An 8,873-nucleotide genomic window follows, 5' to 3' on the forward strand; every position below is an offset into this window, starting at 1 on the left:
AGGTAGACCACTTCTCTCTCCCTTGCTGCCATTTACACACTTCTCCAGAGAAGGAAAATAAAATCGAGGCAAATAGGAAAAGTTATCATCTACACCGTTGAACTGTTGTAGTTGGCGTAATCAAGAAAGTAGTACAGAGTAATGATTCCTTTGAACACTTGATATAAAATTTATACGAGAATACTCATACTCGCCTCCACCCAGTCATAGAGACTGTCTTTCTAGACGAAAAGAGCGGATTTACCAACATGGGTAATTTTTTCGATAAAAAAGAAATAATTGAGAAATGGAAACAGCGGAAATGTAGCACCGATATTGAGTTTGTAGTATCAAAGCCTTTGACATAGTGCTAAAGAATAAGCTATGTGACATCACGGACAGGAAAACCGTAAGTAAATGCTGAAAAATGTCTCTGACAAGATACAGATATATGTTGAGAGCGAGACAGGAGAATTCATTACAGAATACACTGGTATGTGCGTACGACAAGGCTGCTCCTCGTAGTCGATCTTATATGTGTACATTGTGTTGAGAACTGATGGTCAATAATTCACACATCGAAAGTATAGGCCAAAAGCAACTAAGAAACGAGTCCACAAGTCAACCATTTTTGAGATGCTACACATTTTTAGTTGCAGTTAATCAGTGTCTCAAGTTTTTTTTTTCATTTAACTCGAACTCAGTTTCTTTATATGTCTCCTCAATCTCATCTTTCAACTTTTCAACATCTTTTCTCATGTCTAACTTCACCTCTGAAATTCTTCTTTCTAACCCCTCCTCAAATTCTTTTTTAAAATCGGTCAACCTATGTTGAATTTTTATATCTTGATTTTTTAACTCACCCCCCCCCCCCCCATCCGTTTCAGATTTACTAAAGGCTTTTACCTTGCTCTCAACAGCTCCTGTCTTTCTACTCATTCCTTCCATTTTCACTAACAGCAATGCTAAATTATTTTCTACTCTTCCCTTCTCATCTGCTTTTCTCTCGTCACATGGTTACATCTTAATATTGGGTCCTTTTTCCACCTTTTCCCTAACAAACTTTGTTTCTTTGCTTTTCCACTGATCACCTCCCCACACCTTGAAACTAGCTAATCGCTCATCCTCTTTGACTGTCATAAAGTAATTATTATAAAGGCATCATCATCATCATCATCATCATTTAAGACTGATTATGCCTTTCACGGTTCAGTCTGGAGCATAGCCCCCTTATAAAATTCCTCCATCATCTCCTGTTCAGTGGTAACATTGGTGCCTCTTCTGATGTTAAACCTATTACTTCAAAATCATTCTTGACCGAATCCAGGTACCTTCTCCTTGGTCTGCCCCGACTCCTCCTACCATCTACTACTGAATCCATGAGTCTCTTAGGTAACCTTGCTTCTCCCATGCGTGTAACATGACCACACCATCTAAGCCTGTTCATCCTGACTGCTACATCTATAGAGTTCATTCCCAGTTTTTCTTTGATTTCCTCATTGTGGACACCCTCCTGCCATTGTGCCTTTATATCCGTAACCTCAACCTTGTTGATAAGGTAACCTGAATACACCCAGCTTTCGCTCCCACACAACAAAGTTGGTCGAGAGATTGAACGGTTCACAGATAACTTAGTCTTGGTACTGACTTCCTTCTTGCAGAAGAGAGTAGATCGTAGCTGAGCGCTCACTGCATTAGCTTTGCTACACTTCACTTCCAGTTCTTTCACTATGTTACCATCCTGTGAGAATATGCATTCTAAGTACTTGAAACTGTCCACCTGTTCTAACTTTGTTCCTCCTATTTGGCACTCAATCCGTTTATATTTCTTTCCCACTGACATTACTTTCGTTTTAGAGATGCTAATCTTCGTACCATAGTCCTTACATTTCTGATCTAGCTCTGAAATATTACTTTGCAAACTTTCAATCGAATCTGCCATCACAACTAAGTCATCCGCATATGCAAGACTGCTTATTTTGTGTTCACATATCTTGATCTCACCCAGCCAGTCTATTGTTTTCAACATATGATCCATAAATAATATGAACAACAGTGGAGACAGGTTGCAGCCTTGTCTTACCCCTGAAACTACTCTGAACCATGAACTCAATTTACCGTCAACTCTAACTGCTGCCTGACTATCCATGTAAAGATCTTTAATTGCTTGCAAAAGTTTGCCTCCTATTCCATAACCTCGTAGAACAGACAATAACTTCCTCCTAGGAACCCGGTCATATGCCTTTTCTAGATCTATAAAGCATAGATACAGTTCCCTGTTCCACTCATAACACTTCTCCATTATTTGCCGTAAGCTAAAGATCTGGTCCTGACAACCTCTAAGAGGCCTAAACCCACACTGATTTTCATCCAGTTGGTCCTCAACTAATACTCGCACTTTCCTTTCAACAATGCCTGAGAAGATTTTACCCACAACACTGATTAAAGAGATACCTCTGTAGTTGTTACAATCTTTTCTGTTTCCATGTTTAAAAATTTGTGTGATCACTGCTTTTGTCCAGTCTGATGGCACCTGTCCCGACTCCCAGGGCATTTCAATTATCCTGTGTAGCCATTTAAGACCTGACGTTCCACTGTATTTGATGAGTTCCGACTTAATTTCATCCACCCCAGCTTTATTGCACTGCAATCTATTGACCATTTTCTCCACTTCCTCAAATGTGATCCTATTTCCATCATCATCCTTTCCCATTGTACCTCGAAATCTGAAACATTGCTGATCGTATTTTCACCTACATTGAGCAACTCTTCCCAAGATTTCTTCTTGGATGCTGCAATTATCTGTTTGGCTTCGTTTCTTTCTTCAACATAACTTTCTCTGTCTACCTGAGTTGTAGCATGTAGCCATTTTTAATACGCCTTCTTTTTCCTTTTACAGGCTGCCTTGACTGTGTCATTCCACCAAGATGTTTGCTTCATCCTACTTTTACACACTACTGTTCCAAGACATTCTTTAGCCACTTCTGGTACTGTGTCCCTGTACCTCGTCCATTCCTTTTCCAATGACTGTAATTGACTACATTCAACTAACTGGTACCTTTCTGAGATCGCAAACACAAACAAAAACAAATTTCACCTACTGCCAAAATTTTGAAACTTCGATACTCAGATTAACAGATTCTACAAGACAGCATCAATATAATACTCTCCTGTTGCTATACAGTCGACAAATGTAGTTATCCAGCTACACAAGGCTAACAAAATTATGACCTAACCTGCTATGTTACTAGTCCAGTTATCAATCAAGCCATATGTAGTGATCGTGACTCAGCCCTGCCACTAAAGTTTTGCCAAGCTACCACAAAACACTGAGTCAATCCTGCTCTCTGCAAATCTGATTTGGTGTGGTAAGAACACTCTGATTCCTAGTAACAAACGTTTGACCGTTTTGTCTAACATTCATCTCTGCATACACAGTTAAGTACGGTACACCTGCATGCCTATATGGTTATGATGATGTGTCAATAAGACATCCACTTCTAAGTGAACGTACAGTACTCAGTCTGACACTTGTTATTATTTTTACTCGCAACTGGGCACCAATCGGGTGTAAGCAGTCCTGCTGTCATTGGCTCTTGCTTTCAGCTTAATGACGAACGCCACAATTCGAGCAAATCAATGCCTAAATAATTACACATTAACTCACTCGCAGAAATTACGGTGCACTCATATTTCACACTCACCAAAAGATGCTTAAAACAGCAGGCAGTGTGAGCAGCGCTAATATTATGAATGAAAGAAATGGCGCAAGATTGAAAAGAACTACACTAACGGAGGTCAACAATGTCTACATTTATCACTAAATTTCACTAACATGACATTTATTTTAAAGCAGAAGCAAATTAAAGATTAGTTTCTTTGAAGAAGTTCCTAATAGAAATTTTACAATTTTAAAAGTTGTTTTAGTCTTTGATAAAAGCGAAAGTATCTATCCTTAACTGTTACTATGTGGGCAGTGAGGTGCAATGTTGGCGGCAGCTTATAGTTTCAGACAACGTTTTGAAATGAGCTCCATCGTGTGTAGATCTTGCAGATGAATTATCTCACGTGGAATGTTACTTTGCACTCTGCGACTATTTCATCAATGGCGTATTATAGGCCACTGGATAGTTGCACATTGTTACAGTTGTTGCCGACATTAAGCCTTGCACGAGCGATTTATTACGGCTCCCATGCACAACGCTGAAATAGCACAATTGAGTAGAGTGTTTTAAAGCTATTTCGATCGCGGAATTACAGTCTATCCGTTTACGACGCTAATAAGGCGACCGCGAACTCACCGCTGTTGGCTTAACATGCACATTCACAATAAACAGTTTCTATACGCCTGTGGCACAGTTGAGGTTCATGCACACAATAGTCAGTGACGGTGCGAACATGCTTGGAAATTACAAAATGTTTGAAATGTACGTGGCACAGTCACAGCGAGCACAGTTTCTTCCGGAACACCGTAACTACAATGTCGAATGCCCACAGCCGTATTGTCATAGTTACGTGCGACAGTTTTGTGGCGGTTTTAGAGTCCAGCTTCTCTATACACGTTAAACGTTTTTACATTCCATTACAGGAAAGAGCATCGTTAACCAGTTCCCTTCGCACCGATTGTTTCAAGAGGCAACTTAGTCAGCACACTTTTAACCTCCTTCCGCCTTCTCGGTACAAACATGAATCCACACACGCTCTCCTCACGCTGTTCGGCCCTCGCAATCGATATTCTGATCGATCTCGCTCTGCTTGTACAATATCTAAGAATACCTTTAACTTTACAAAGTCATTCCAACCAAAATTAATGTAATACATATTCAGTAGACAAGAAAATCTAATTACTTATGTCCAAAAGAGAAATGATGTAATTTCAATACACTATTGACTATTAAAATTGCCACACCACGAAGATGAAGTGCTACAGACGCGAAATTTAACCGACAGGAAGAAGATGCTGTGATATGCAAATGATTAGCATTTCAGAGCATTCACACAAGGCTGGCGTCGGTGGCGACACCTACAATGTGCTGACATGAGGAAAGTTTTCAACCGATTTCTCATACACAAACAGCAGTTGACCGGCGTTGCCTGGTGAAACGTTGTTGTGATGCCTCGTGTAAGGAGAAGAAATGCGTACCATCACGTTTCCGACTTTGATAAAGGTCGCATTGTACCCTATCGCGACTGAGGTTTATCATATCGCGACATTGCTGCTCGCGTTGGTCGAGATCCAATGATTGTCAGCAGAATATGGAATCGGTGGGTTCAGGAGGGTAATACGGAATGCCATGCTGAATCCCAACTGCCTCGTATCACTAGCAGTCGAGATGACAGACATCTTATCCGCATGGCTGTAACGGATGGTGCAGCCACGTCTCGATCCCTGAGTTAGCAGATGGGGACGTTTGCAAGACTACAACCACCTGCAAGAACAGTTCGATGACGTTTGCAGCAGCATGGACTATCAGCTCGGAGACCATGGCTGCGGCTACCCTTGGCGCTGCATCACAGACAGGAGCGCCTGCGATGGTGTACTCAACGACGAACCTGGGCGCAAGAACGGCAAAACGTCATTTTTTCGGATGAATCCAGGTTCTGTTTACAGCATCATGATGGTCGCATCCGTGTTTGGCGAGATCAGGGTGAGCGCACATTGGAAGCGTGCATTCGTCATCTCCATACTGGCGTATCACCCGGCGTGATGGTATGGGATGCCATTAGTTACACGTCTCGATCGCCTCTTGTTCGTATTGACAACACTTTGTACAGTGGACGTTACATTTCAGATGTGTTACGACCCGCGGCTCTAACCCTCATTCGATCCCTCGGAAAGCCTACATTTCAGCTGGATAATGCACAACTGCACAGGCCTTTATGGATACAGAAAATGTTCGAATGCTGCCCTGGCCAGCACAATCTCCAGATCTCTCACCAATTGAAAACGTCTAGTCAATGGTGGCGGAGCAACTAGCTCGTCACAATACGCCAGTCACTACTCTTGATGAACTGTGGTATCGTGTTGAAGCTGCACGGGCAGCTGTACCTGTACACGCCATCCATGTTTGACTCAATGCCCAGGCATATCAAGGCCGTTATTACGGCCAGAGGTGGTTGTTCTGTGTACTGATTTCTCAGGATCTATGCACCCAAATTGCGTGAAAATGTAATCACATGTCCGTTCTAGTATAATATACACTCCTGGAAATGGAAAAAAGAACACATTGACACCGGTGTGTCACACCCACCATACTTGCTCCGGACACTGCGAGAGGGCTGTACAAGCAATGATCACACGCACGGCACAGCGGACACACCAGGACCCGCGGTGTTGGCCGTCGAATGGCGCTAGCTGCGCAGCATTTGTGCACCGCCGCCGTCAGTGACAGCCAGTTTGTCGTGGCATACGGAGCTCCATCGCAGGCTTTAATACTGGTAGCATGCCACGACAGCGTGGACGTGAACCGTATGTGCAGTTGACGGACTTTGAGCGAGGGCGTATAGTGGGCATGCGGGAGGCCGGGTGGACGTACCGCCGAATTGCTCAACACGTGGGGCGTGAGGTCTCCACAGTACATCGATGTTGTCGCCAGTGGTCGGCGGAAGGTGCACGTGCCCGTCGACCTGGGACCGGACCGCAGCGACGCACGGATGCACGCCAAGACCGTAGGATCCTACGCAGTGCCGTAGGGGACCGCACCGCCACTTCGCAGCAAATTAGGGACACTGTTGCTCCTGGGGTATCGGCGAGGACCATTCGCAACCGTCTCCATGAAGCTGGGCTACGGTCCCACACACCGTTAGGCCGTCTTCCGCTCACGCCCCAACATCGTGCAGCCCGCCTCCAGTGGTGTCGCGACAGGCGTGAATGGAGGGACGAATGGAGACGCGTCGTCTTCAGCGATGAGAGTCGCTTCTGCCTTGGTGCCAATGATGGTCGTATGCGTGTTTGGCGCCGTGCAGGTGAGCGCCACAATCAGGACTGCATACGACCGAGGCACACAGGGCCAACACCCGGCATCATGGTGTGGGGAGCGATCTCCTACACTGGCCGTACACCTCTGGTGATCGTCGATGGGACACTGAATAGTGCACGGTACATCCAAACCGTCATCGAGCCCATCGTTCTACCATTCCTAGACCGGCAAGGGAACTTGCTGTTCCAACAGGACAATGCACGTCCGTATGTATCCCGTGCCACCCAACGTGCTCTAGAAGGTGTAAATCAACTACCCTGGCCAGCAAGATCTCCGGATCTGTCCCCCATTGAGCATGTTTGGAACTGGATGAAGCGTCGTCTCACGCGGTCTGCACGTCCAGCACGAACGCTGGTCCAACTGAGGCGCCAGGTGGAAATGGGATGGCAAGCCGTTCCACAGGACTACATCCAGCATCTCTACGATCGTCTCCATGGGAGAATAGCAGCCTGCATTGCTGCGAAAGGTGGATATACACTGTACTAGTGCCGACATTGTGCATGCTCTGTTGCCTGTGTCTATGTGCCTGTGGTTCTGTCAGTGTGATCATGTGATGTATCTGACCCCAGGAATGTGTCAATAAAGTTTCCCCTTCCTGGGACAATGAATTCACGGTGTTCTTATTTCAATTTCCAGGAGTGTATTTGTCCAATGAATACCCGTTTATCATCTGAATTTCTTCTTGGTATAGCATTTTTAATGGCCAGTAGTGTATTATTACATTCAACAAACAGTTACTCATTACATTATAGAACAAAGTGAACACTATGCTTTATCATCAGAAATTCATGCTCAACTACGAAGAAAGAAAGAAAACAGAAAAAAGTCTCTTATATATTTCGCAACTAGTGATGTCTTCATACTATCCAGTGTTGACTATACGTCCGAGTTAGAAGCCGCCGCACTCATAAATGCAAATGTTCTGGAGCACCGCCGTGCGTGAACTACGTGTTCAGACCTTGGTTCAGTGTACATGTACATCGCAGAAACCACATGTACTGTTAGTCTCTATGGTAGGAAATATGGTCCAGTTACGCAGTCTCCTAGTAGTTCTTCGCAGGTGTTCAACGAATAACGGTGCTGATATTGTGATACCTGTATTGCATTAGTATTGACATCGGCCAAGTGTTAAAAATACTGTCACGGATGAATCCAGCCTCATCCGTTAACGGGATACAGCTTACAAGCAGGGGATTAAGTGTACACTGTTGTTGCACCCATTGGCAGAAATTCTCTCTAGGAGGGAAGTCTACTTTGTTACCGAGCGAGGTGGCGCAGTGTTTAGCACAGTGGACTCGCATTCGGGAGGACGACAGTTCAATCCCGTCTCCGGCCATCCTGATTTAGGTTTTCCGTGATTTCCCTAAATCGCTTCAGGCAAATGCCGGGATGGTTCCTTTGAAAGGGCACGGCCGATTTCCTTCCCCATCCTTCCCTCACCCGAGCTTGTGCTCCGTCTCTAATGACACGTTGTCGACGGGACGTTAAACACTAATCTCCTCCTCCTCTGCTTTGTTGAGGGCTTGCACTCGCTGAAGAAGATATCGATAGAGTATTTGCCGATGTAAAACCCAAACTAACTGCTATGACTCAGGACACGCTCTTGGCCAGCAATCCTTAATGAAATACTTAGACGGTCGTGTACAACTCGTAACATTCATTCCTCAACATCGGTTGTTATGGATGTGGGTCGACCTTTTTGTACATGATGTCTGAAACTCCCGGTTTCTCTAAGGCGCTGATATAATAGACTAAATTTACACTTGTCTGTCTGTCTGCGAAGAGGAAAAGCTTCTTCACACAATCGTGCAGCCTCAAGGGCAATGCCGTTCGCTTTGCCACACAGGAAGCGCACGTCAGCGTACTCTTCTTTGCTGTAATATCTGTTCACGATGCCTTCACATTCGTAACTGA

Source organism: Schistocerca gregaria, chromosome 1 (assembly GCF_023897955.1).
Source record: "Schistocerca gregaria isolate iqSchGreg1 chromosome 1, iqSchGreg1.2, whole genome shotgun sequence".
Lineage (NCBI taxonomy): Eukaryota > Metazoa > Arthropoda > Insecta > Orthoptera > Acrididae > Schistocerca > Schistocerca gregaria.